Source organism: Pygocentrus nattereri, chromosome 4 (assembly GCF_015220715.1).
Source record: "Pygocentrus nattereri isolate fPygNat1 chromosome 4, fPygNat1.pri, whole genome shotgun sequence".
Classification (NCBI taxonomy): Eukaryota; Metazoa; Chordata; class Actinopteri; order Characiformes; family Serrasalmidae; genus Pygocentrus; species Pygocentrus nattereri.
In genome coordinates, this window is record NC_051214.1 from 45,722,578 (window position 1) to 45,733,958 (window position 11,381).

The window sequence follows — 11,381 nt, forward strand, 5'->3', positions numbered from 1 at the left end:
TAATCCATTAACAGCTGAAGGGCTGTCCGTGCTGTAGCGCAGGAATACAGAGCTCGGTTGTTGTGAGGCTGTCATAGCCCTGGGATTATGGTGTAAAATGTATAATGGTGAATTATGCAGCAGTTAGTTCCGGCCACGCAAGCTGATTGGTCGAGAAGTGTTGTTATTATTATTATTTCGCAATTACATCACGGGTTACATCACGGGTTTTTCACAATTACTGTATCACTCCGCTGAGACGCTGTTGCTAAGCAACGAGTTTGACAGCCGTAGGAGACGCTCAAGACATTTGAACGTTTTCACTTCTTACTTTGCACGCAAACAGAAAATGAATACTTTTATGATCGCATTTGACCGGCGGCTGATTTGGTCAGACTCTGAAGATGAGACCACACTAAATTCCCAAACTGTTAGTTGGTCTGTGTGAGGAGCTGGAGCACGAACTGCCAGTGAGTGGAGTTCCTTACTCTGACAGCAACAAGCTGCTTGTTAGGGAGCTATAATTTGGCAGAAGGAGTTGCCAACATCGTAAGTGTCTTGTTCACAACTGACGGGACGAAGGATCATGAGAACGGCCACAGGCTGGGACAGGCGGCAGCAGTAATGAGGTCACTGTACCGGATTGTAATGGTGAAGAGGGAGTTGAGCCAAAAGGCGAAGCTCTCTGTTTACCGGTCGATCTACATCCCAACCCTCACCTGTGGTCATGAGCTGTGGGTAATGACCGAAAGAACGAGATTGCGAATACAAGCGGCGGAAATGAGCTTTCTTCGTCGGGTGGCGGGCTACACGCTCTGCGATAGAGTGAGGAGCTCGGGAGCGGCTTGGGGTCCCCGGGAATGAGCTGGAGGAAGTTGCGGGGGACAGGGTCATTTGGGATTCTCTGCTCTCCCAACTGCTACCACAACCCTATCTGGACTAGCGGTAAACGATGATGAGTTGCCAACATGGGGCGGCACAACGGTGCGGTGGGTAGTGCTGTCGCCTCACAGCAAGGAAGGCCTGGGTTCGATTCCCTGGCCAGGTGACTGGGATCCTCTCTGTGTGGAGTTTGCATGTTCTCCCCATGTCTGTGTGGGTTTCCTCCGGTTTCCCCCCACAGTCCAAAGACATGCAGTCAGGCCAATTGGACATGTTACATTGCCCCTGGGTGTGAGAGTGAGTGTGATTGTGTATGTCTGTCTGTCTGTCTGCCCTGCGATGGCCTGGCGACTTGTCCAGGGTGTATCCTGCCTTCCGCCCAATGACCAATGGGATAGGCTCCAGCACCCCCCCCCATGACCCTGAGGGAGAAGCGGCTTAGAAAATGTGTGTGCGAGTGGCCAACGTTAATATTAATTTCTTACTTTAGCAATCCCTCTCGTTTTCTATTGTTTACTTTACAACGGCTTCGAACGCGGCTCAGCCAATGAGATTTTAGGACCAGAACTACCAATTTTATAATAGTGAGCGAGGAGGGTAATATCACAATACTATCAATTTTCATGATAAATGATATTTCACAATATTTATTTTTTCAGAGATCTGATCAGTTGAAACAGAAAAAAGCATGAGTAGTGCTACATTTTAAAAATTACTATAAAAAATAAATACAGTGATTTTTATTCAGTATTTGGCACTGAATCCAGGCAAACTTGATTATATACACAGTCTGTTCAGAAAAGTATATTTTATTGCATCATGGCATAATATATCATGTTAATGATACGTACTGTCATATTGTCCAGCCCTATACACTTAACAGTTTATCAAGGGTTCTTTAATAAAGAAAATGGTTCTATTAAGAACCATGAACACTCAAAGAACCCTTTGAATGATTAAGTCTCGGGGTTCTTCAGATAGATGGAAAATGTGCTGTAGATAATTCTATAGAGAACCTTTTTGGGAATGGCTCTGTCTAGCACCAAAAAGGATTCTGCTATTGTTACCAAATCAAGCTCGTAACAGTAGTAGAACCCTTTTTGGTGCTATATGGAGCCATTTTCAAATAGTTTCTATATAGAACATTTATCTCCATCAATCTGAAGAACCATTTCATGATGCAAAGAAGCCTTTAATCATGCCAAGAGCTCTTTGACAGTTCATGGTTCTATGGAGAAGCAATTTCTTTATTAAAGAACCTTTAAAGAACCATCTTTTTAAGAACATATACAGTCTTAAAAAGATGCTTCTTTGGGTTTTTTTTAGAAAAGGGAATGATTCTATTTAGAACCATGAATGCTCAAAGAACCCTTTGCATGATGAAATGGTTCTTTGTGTGGTAAAAGGTTTCCTTAGATTGATGGGGATTGATGTAGTATATGGTTCTATATAGAACCTTTTTTGGAAATGGCTCCACATAGCACCAAAGAGGGTTCTACTACTGTTACAAGCTTGATTGGTAACAGTGGCAGAATCCTTTTTGGTGCTTGATAGAACCGTAAACAACACATTCTACATCAGTCTGAAAGACCGTTTGACCATGCAGAGAAACATTTAAGCTTGATGGTTAAGCTCATGGTTCCAGTGGTGGACAGTAATGAAGTAAATGTAATTAGTTTCTGTACTTTAGTATTTTGGTGTATCTGTACTGAAGTTTTTCTATTCTGGGTGACTTTTTCCTTTCACTCCACTACATTTCAGAGTCTAATATCCGACTTTTTCCTCCTACATTTTGAGAAATCTGTCGTTCCTTTTGGTTTCTGTGTGTATAAAAACGTAACATGACAAAACAAAAGAAGCGCAAAGCCAGAGCACCAATCAGGGCCCAGCGGTCACTTTGTTCTGAGCTGGTTTTGACCTGTTGGTCATACCGACCCAGTGCAGCACGCGGTTCAACGTCAGCGCAGCAGCGTAAAACTTTGGGAGCACATGCGTCACCTAAATGATGAACTAACCTAACTTTGTGTAAATAGAGCACAATATAGAAATATGTCCACATATGCAGTCGAGACTGACACATTTCTTTTTTTCTGAATTCATACAAACACTTTCATTTTATAGTAAATTAGTTTGGGTTAGTTTATGTTTATGAACAGACGCCTACAGATCAACACAGTAAAGGAAAACTTATTTGTGATTCTGAGTTTAAAGCCAGTTTTTATTAAACTTGGAACTAATTTACAAAGTAATCTTAAACTGAAACTTTGCTTGTGTGTAAAAAGTGATTTCAGAGCCACTCGGTTCTCCCTGATGGAAACTGTTTACCTTCAGTGTTTTGTGCTTCTGATCATTTTAATAGACATCAGCGTCACTAATTAATGACGTTCTATTAAAAGACTGGTTTACCAAGAGAGACGCTGGAGGACTTTCACCTGAAATGAGTTCATGAAGCCAGTCTGGTTATAAAAATGATAACAGGACATCAGAGCCTGAATTACTCTTTTAGTACTTTTACTTTATACTTAAGTACATTTGAAGGTAAATACTTTAGTACTTTTACTCAAGTTGAGGTCTAAAGGGAGGAACTTCTACTTCTACTGGAGTAATATTTTACCTTGGGTGTCTCTACTTTAACTCAAGTACATGATTTGTGTACTTCGTCCACCTCTGCAAAGTATGCAGAGAAACAGATGGACTACAGTCTGTAACTGTAGACGAAGTGCTCTTATATGTCCAGTGGAGCTGATTAAATGGACAATGAATGTAGGTACAAGGTAGATGTACCTAATAAAGGGCTCAGTGAGTGTGAATTGTGATATTGGCCAGTCTTCGCGTGATTCATGAACGAAACCTCCATACAGAACTCCTCGAACTACACTTCCCATGATGCCTCACCAGCAGCTTGATGTCAACATTGCTGTTGTCAGTCAGACAAAAGGCGGATCAGTCAGAGATTGAGAGCAGAAGGAGGCCGGACAGGCTGGAGATTCACTCCAAAAGATAACCTGCAGGATTCTGGCACTGGCGGTTTAAAGGCGATATTAAATGGTCTGGCGGGCTGGGACATTTGCAATACATTTAGGTAAAGGTAAAAGCTTGTTTTATTTCTGACGGGATTAACTTGCTCGTAGCAGCAAGCTAGCTAGCGTGCTAGCGGCTAGCTAACTTAGCTCAGCTAGTTTTATCGGCGTAAAGACAACTTAAATATCTTTTTTTACCATGTGGGAAAATGTGTGTGTGCGTTGGGGGAAAAAAGCGAAGTTGTGTTGGTTGCCAGACGAGATTTAAGTTGGCTCCATATTCGAATTTCCCGTTCCACCTTAAATGCTGCTGCAGTTACGTTCTTGCGCCTGAGGCGCCAGATACTAAACGCTGCGCCATTTAAGGTGGAACGGGCAATTCGAGTAAGGAACCAACTTCAGCCTCGTCCAAATTGGCTAGGCTAAGCTGTGCTAAGCTAAGTTAGCTGTGTGCAGCAAGCTGAGCTGCAGTTGGCAAAAAAAGCAGTCAGATTTGGCTTTTTTGTGGGTGGAAAATACATAAAATCAGTAGAAATGAGATTAAATGTGACGTTTTTGCAGGAGGAGGGAGCAGCTTTGGCCATAAAGTGTGTGTGTGTGTGTGTGTGTGTGTGTGTTTAACGAGCATACTTTGTTATGGGTTAAATGTCCTGCTGGAGAGTTTTTTTTTGATGATGTGAGTATAAGGGTTTTTTTTTTTCCTCCAAAGGTCATAAAACAGAAATAGATAGTCCTGACTTTGAAATGATTATGCAGATGAGCCCTGAATAATCGGAGCAAATTAAGTGCTTCTGTTTTTGTCAGCTGTCTGAATGAGGATCTTCAGCAGCAGGCTTGTCTTCTCCTCTCCAGCAGGATAATGAGATGCTGTAAATGTGGAGATTTTTTCTTTTTTTTTTGGGAGCAGGATTATTCTGGGCGTTTCTTGCAGGTCGCCATCATATGACTTGAATAAAAGCAGACGCTTAATATCCCTTCCTGCGCTCCTGACTGCCATCCTGAGCCTGGGGGAGACCTTAATAACTCTAGGGGACAGATTCCCACACCCAGATTCCTAGATTAAGCCTGGGACTAGACTGAAAACGGATTTTAATGGATAGTTAGTGCTAGCACCGGAGATTAATCCACGACTGGGTTTAATCCGTGTTGGGCTTCATGCCACTGTGATTTGTGTTTAGCAGTGTTCCTTTGGAAATGTGCTGATATGAGTGGAATGGTGAAAGCTGGGGGGCAGGTGCGGAGTATTTGTTTAATTCCAGTGATGTGTGTATTTTTTATTTCTTTGTAATTGAACCTTTAAAGGTGCAGTGTGTAAGGTTTAAGGGGATCCATTAGCAAAAATGGAATATAGTAAACAGAACCATGTTTTCATTAGTGTCTAATTTAATTACAAATTGTGTTTCCGGATGAATGTCTATGTAGATAGGACCCCTGTCCTATCTACATAGAGAGCATCTCCTCTCCCAGCAGAGGCCGTCGTGTTGCAGCATCTTATTTCTGAAGTAGTCCAGGATGGACAAACCAAACAGCGGCTGTATCGTGTTTTTACGCTGAAGCGGCAGATTGAATTCGGGGGTGCTTTAGCTCCAGTTGGGAGATGTAGAAACAAGAAGTGGTTGCTGCCGGTGCTGGCTAACCATTTTGCATGTTGTGAGAAGTTTGGTGAAGAGGGTGAATCCTCATCGTCAGTGAAGCGAAAACCTGAGGAAGCAAAATGAAGTCATTACAGGCGACGGTGATTGTAGGTTCTATGGCATGTTTGGAAAGGGAGGTGTGATTCAGAGGGGATTCAGTTGATTGCAGTCTGCAACTTCACCGCTGGATGCCACGAAATCTTACACACTGCACCTTTAAGATGCAAACAAAGTCATTCAAGGGGCTTTGGGGAGACGTCTACTTTCTGGAAAAACTAACAGTAGTGTTGATGGGAGCCAGATGACTGAAGAGTTTAAGGCCTCTAAAAGCTCCTTCACAGAGAGTTATTACATGAAATGCTTGGGAATACACAGCCTGACGTCTGAGAGATTATTTTACCACGATTTTGAGAAGGTAAAGTGGCCCCCCCCCAAAATATTTGGACATGTGTGCCATGCTCCATGATGTATTAGATTCATTGTGTTAGAAAAACAAGTGGCATTTATTTTAAACAAAGCATTCCTAGACTGCAATGTCCTAGACTGCCAAAGTATTCCCAGAGGCTTCTGGTGAGTTTCAGATGATTCGATTGTTTTAGTAATTTCTTCGCAGATCTCTGCCGGCTTGCACCTGAAATACCTTCGTGCTCTTCTGAGTTTATTAAGTGATATTTTTTAATCCCACAAACGGGGAAATTTCACCTCCGCATTTAACCCATCCATGAAGTGAAACGCCACATACTAGTGAGCACACACACACTAGGGCGCCCAGCGGTGGGCAGCCCAATCCACAGCGCCCGGGGAGCAATTGGGGGTTGGGTGTCTTGCTCAAGGACACCTCAGTCATGGACTGTCGGCGCTGGGGATCAAACCAGCAGCCTTCTGGTCACAGGGCCAGTTCCCTAACCTCCAGCCCAAGACTGCCCACATGATCCCGTCAATAAACACAAGCTCAGGGACACCACTGTAAAGAAAACAGTCCCAGACTTTGACTTTTCCACCTTTTGTGCTCTACAGCATCCTTAATGCAGTGTGGTTGGAGTTCTTCTCCAGGATTTCTCCACACAAAGAGCCCACCATCAGGTTGATCCCTGCTAGGAAAGCCAGCCAGCAAAATCAGCATGTGTTGTGTTTTGGATTCTGGTCAGCAGCAAGGGAAGCTTTTATGCTGATCACCAGCAAAACCAGCATATGCTGTGTTTTGGAAGCTGGTATGCTGGTCAGCGGGAATGGAAGCTGTTAATGCTGATTGCCAGCGAAACCAGCATATGTTGTATTGTGGATGCTGGTATGCTGGTCAACCAGCATGACCGTGCTGGACGACCAACTAAACCAGAACCAGACCAGCGTGAACCAGCTTAGACCCACAAGAAGTTCAGGTGTTTTTTCAGGAGGGATGTTGTCCTAAAATAGTTTTATCTGAAACAAATCAATTTGTTAAATGTTTAATGGGGTAACTGAAAGTGCTTCATTAAGGTTTACCAATAGTTAAACTGTCAATGCTTTTTGGGACAACTGTACATAATGCGGTTGTACCCAAAGAAAACTTCATTTTGTTTTTCATTAAAAAGAAAACTCAAGTATAGGTTCACTGGTGGTTTGGGAGAGTAAATAAAAGGTCTATATTTGTATTGTAGTCATGGTGACCTATGGTTCGTATCACCGCCACTGTAAGGAAATCTCTATCTGTAAATCTGAGTCTGTACAATCAACCATTTCACACCGATTCACTCTGAATGACTCTGTTTACCTCTCAACCACTCAGCTGTGCTTTTAAAATGTTTCGTTAAAATTAAGGAATTTAACTTTTATGTATGACTTAAAACTAATGAACACAACTTAATTCTCTAACCTTAAATAAGCTTTGACCCTAATGGTGTGTGCAGCCTGTGTCTGCCATCTAGACCTGTGGCTCTGTTTTATTTATTTATTTATTTATTTATTTGGGGGTAATTTAAGGAAAATAAATTTTTCATGGAGGTTGGTCAGACTTAGCTGAGTGGCATGCTTGACCTTGACCTTAGACAGTAATTCAGACGTGTGGATAAATGAACTGTCATTATAATGATGGCTACTACAAAACAGTTGTGTGTTGAAAGGTGTAGATTGGGAGTAGGAAGCTCATTACAATTCGATTTTGATCTTTAGATGCGATTATAAAACGGTTCTTCGTGCATCTGGATTTTTCATTTCAGTAACCTGCAGTTTTTCCTGTCCGTCTCGACGAGTAGCATTGGCTTTAGTTGAATCCGAGTGGAACCTTCACCACCCCGCTTGAGTTGTCTGTAAGCACACATTAAAGCAAAAACGTAATATTTTTGCTTTAACAAAACATTTTTAAAAACATTTTTTGCTTTGAAGTTTTTATGTATGTGACGTCAAGATATTTATTTTTTTGACATCAGATTGGCTGTAACAGCCAAAGTAGTGCCACATAAAAAAAAAAAACACTGTCAAAAGCTTGGGATTGTTATTTTTATTCATTTTTTGCATTTGTTTGTTCTTTTTATACCCAAACAGATGGTTGGGAATAAGTGTTGGTAATAAGTTCAGTATGCCCAGAAAAGCATACAGCGACATTATACATCCATCCATCCACCCATCATCTTCCGCTTCTCCGGGGTTCGGGTCGCGGGGGCAGCATCCTAAGCAATGAGGCCCAGACCTCCCTTTTCCCAGCCATTTCCACTAGCTCTCTGGGGGGGATTCTGAGGCGCTCCCAGGCCAATATAGTCAATATATAGGCCAATATATGGGCGATAAAGTCACGCCAGCGTGTCCTGGGTCTTCCCCGGGGTCTCCTCCCTGGTGGACTTGCCTGTGACACCTCACGAGGGAGGCGTCCAGGAGGCATCCTAACCAGATGCCCGAACCACCTCAACTGGCTCCTCTCAACGTAAAGAAGCATTGGCTCTACTCCAAGTCCCTCCCGGATGACCGAACTTCTCACCCTATCTCTAAGGGAGGGTCCAGACACCCTGCGGAGGAAACTCATTTCGGCCGCTTGTATTCGCGATCTTATTCTTTCGGTCATTACCCAAAGCTCATGACCATAGGTGAGGGTGGGAACGTAGATCGACCGGTAAATCGAGATCCTTGCCTTAAGGCTCAGCTCTTTCTTTACCACAACAGACCGGTAAAGAGCCCGCATCACTGCTGACCCTGCACCAGTCCGCCTGTCAATCTCCCGCTCCCTTGTACCATCACTCGTGAACAAGACCCCGAGATACTTAAACTCCTCCACTTGAGGCAAGAGCTCATCCCCGACCCAGAGAGGGCTCTCCACCCTTTTCCGCCTGAGAACCATGGTCTCGGATTTTAACTACCTTAATGACTTCGGCCTCAGTAATGGACGAGCCTATTCCCGTGTCTCCAGACTCTGCCTCCTCACTGGAGAACGTGTCGGTGGGATTGAGAAGGTCGACTGAAGCCGCAGATCACTTGGCCTGTCGATACCTGTCAGCTGCCTCTGGTGTCCCATGCCCGATAGGACTGCTTTTTCAGCTTGACGGTGTCTCTCACCTGGGGTGTCCACCACCGTGTTCGAGGATTACCGCCCCGACAGGCACCAACTACCTTGCGGCCACAGCTACAGTCAGCCACTTCAACAATGGAGGAACGGAACATGGCCCATTCTGAGGCAATGTCCCCCACCTCCCCCGATATCTGGTCAAAGTTCTGACGGAGGTGTGAGTTGAAGATCAATCTGACAGGTTCTTCTGCCAGACGTTCCCAGCAAACCCTCACTATACGTTTGGGTTTGCCTGGTCTGACCGGCATCTTCCCCCACCACCTGATCCAACTCACCACCAGGTGGTGATCAGTTGACAGCTCAGCTCCTCTCTTTACCCGAGTGTCCAATACACATGGCCGCAAGTCCGATGACACGACTACAAAGTCAATCATTGAACTGCGGCCTAGGGTGTCCTGGTGCCATGTGCACTTATGGACATCCTTGTGTTCAAACATGGTGTTCGTGATGGACAAACTGTGGTTTGCACAGAAGTCCAAAAACTGAACACCACTCGGGAGCACTTTCAAACGTCCATCCCAAGGACTCTAGGAAGGCTGGGTACTCTGAACTGCTGTTCGGTGCATAAGCACAGACAGCAGTCAGGACCCGTTCCCCAACCTGAAGGTGTAGGGAAGCTACCCTCTCGTCCACCGGAGAAAACACCAACATACAGGCGCCGAGTCGAGGGACTATGAGAAAGTCCGCACCTCCCCGCCGCCTCTCACCATGGGCAACCCAGGAAAGAATAAAGTCCAGCCCTTCTCAAGGAGATTGGACCCAGAGCCCATTGGTGGTGGTACAGCGACATTATGTATCAGTATATAACAATAACTGTTGTCACGTTGCCCACCCCAGCATACATTTGTTTCTGAATTTTTTTCGGATTGGTTTGAAGAAAAACTTAACTAAACGCAACACTTTTTTTTTTTTTTTTTGGGCATCAGACATATTCGCACACAATTGACACTTTTCAGTGAAAGCCTATGTAAAATTGAGACGGTTTGTGCCTTAGTGCAGAATCTTTCATGAATCTGATTTTCCAGCCAGCCTTCCTGTGGATGTGTGAAAATTGTATTCCTAAATGGAAATGCTTTTCTCATTAATCCATCATGCCATCTTTAATCCATTCAGAGTTGTTTGTCTCCATTAACTGATTAAAATCTGCCCTCAGAGTACTTGGTGAGCTCATCCAGCTTGGTCACTGTAAACTGGATCAGTATGTGTAAATTGGAGCTTTTTGTGAGCTACAGTGTTTCCTATCACTGTGTGATGAAGCTCTGTGCTGCCCTTATTATTGGCTGCACTGTTTCTGTGCGAGAGCCTGAGGTTCCTTTTTAGCTCCACCATCTGGCGGTTTGTTCTGTGATCAGGAGATTGTGAGTTTAGTTAGTGGCGTTTGGGAAACTGCAGGTTTTCAGAAGCGGCCAGTATGAACCTAATATCATAACGGGCACCCAGACTCAATGGATTTCACACGACGATGATGACGATGCTTTATTTTGTTAGGCAGGAGTTGTAAAGGTTCTGTTGGTTTTGTTTCAATTTAAAGTGAATGTAAAATGATTTTATTCCAAGTCATTTTTAAACATTAATGGGTTTGTTCATCATGAAATGTTCGCGCAATGTAAAGGCCAGTTGGGTTTGAGTGATGTAGGAAAGAAAAAATAGTCAATCATAATTCATAATATCAATAATATAGAACTGATTATTTCTTGTATGTATAAAGCCTCTCCCAACTATGTATTTCATTGTTTCAAGAAATTCTAATTATTATATGTAATTATGTAATTATAATAAATGCTAATTTAATGTGGCTCTGAGAATTAGATTTAAAAACGTTATTCATATGTGCAGCTTTTTATTTGCTCAGAAAAGCAAAACACTAATATTTGAATAAATACCGATAATATTAGTACAGTCAGTGGTTATGTTGTGGATGTTAATGTGTTTAACCATTTCCAAACGTCTCCTTGAAGAAGCCCTTTATTAACTGTAGTTATCATCCAACATCTGGCTTGGAGACATCTGGAACAAACTTTATTCACAAAATTTATTTTGGAACATGTTTGTTAATGTTTACTTTGTTCGTTTGCTTTTATTTGAATGTTGTGTATATTTATTTATTTATTTACCAACACGAAAAACTACCAGGAAAAATCTTTTTAAGTGAAGTGCTCAGGTGCACTGTATGTTTAACATGCAGAATAGCACAAATCTAATCTTCACCTCTGAATAGGCCTTTTATAAATATGGCAATCACCTGATTTTGATCACTTAAGCTGATCTCAGTTATTTTAATTTTTTTATGTCATGGGTCTTATGAGAAAAAAAAAGTTCCTGCTTATGACTGAG

General features: G+C 42.9%; 1 protein-coding gene across 4 annotated transcripts in view; it reads left to right on the forward strand.

Moving 5' to 3' along the window:
- Positions 1-3,786: 3,786 nt before the first annotated feature.
- Positions 3,787-11,381, forward strand: part of hmbox1b (homeobox containing 1 b) — a 27,926-nt gene continuing 20,331 nt past the window's right edge. For 3 of the 4 annotated variants that reach the window (XM_017695693.2, XM_017695695.2, XM_017695696.2), the window contains exon 1: positions 3,787-3,943. The gene's annotated coding sequence lies outside the window, so the exon portion shown is untranslated. Of the gene's footprint in view, positions 3,950-11,381 lie in introns of all 4 variants that reach the window. The other variant, XM_017695694.2, reaches the window with a different exon arrangement.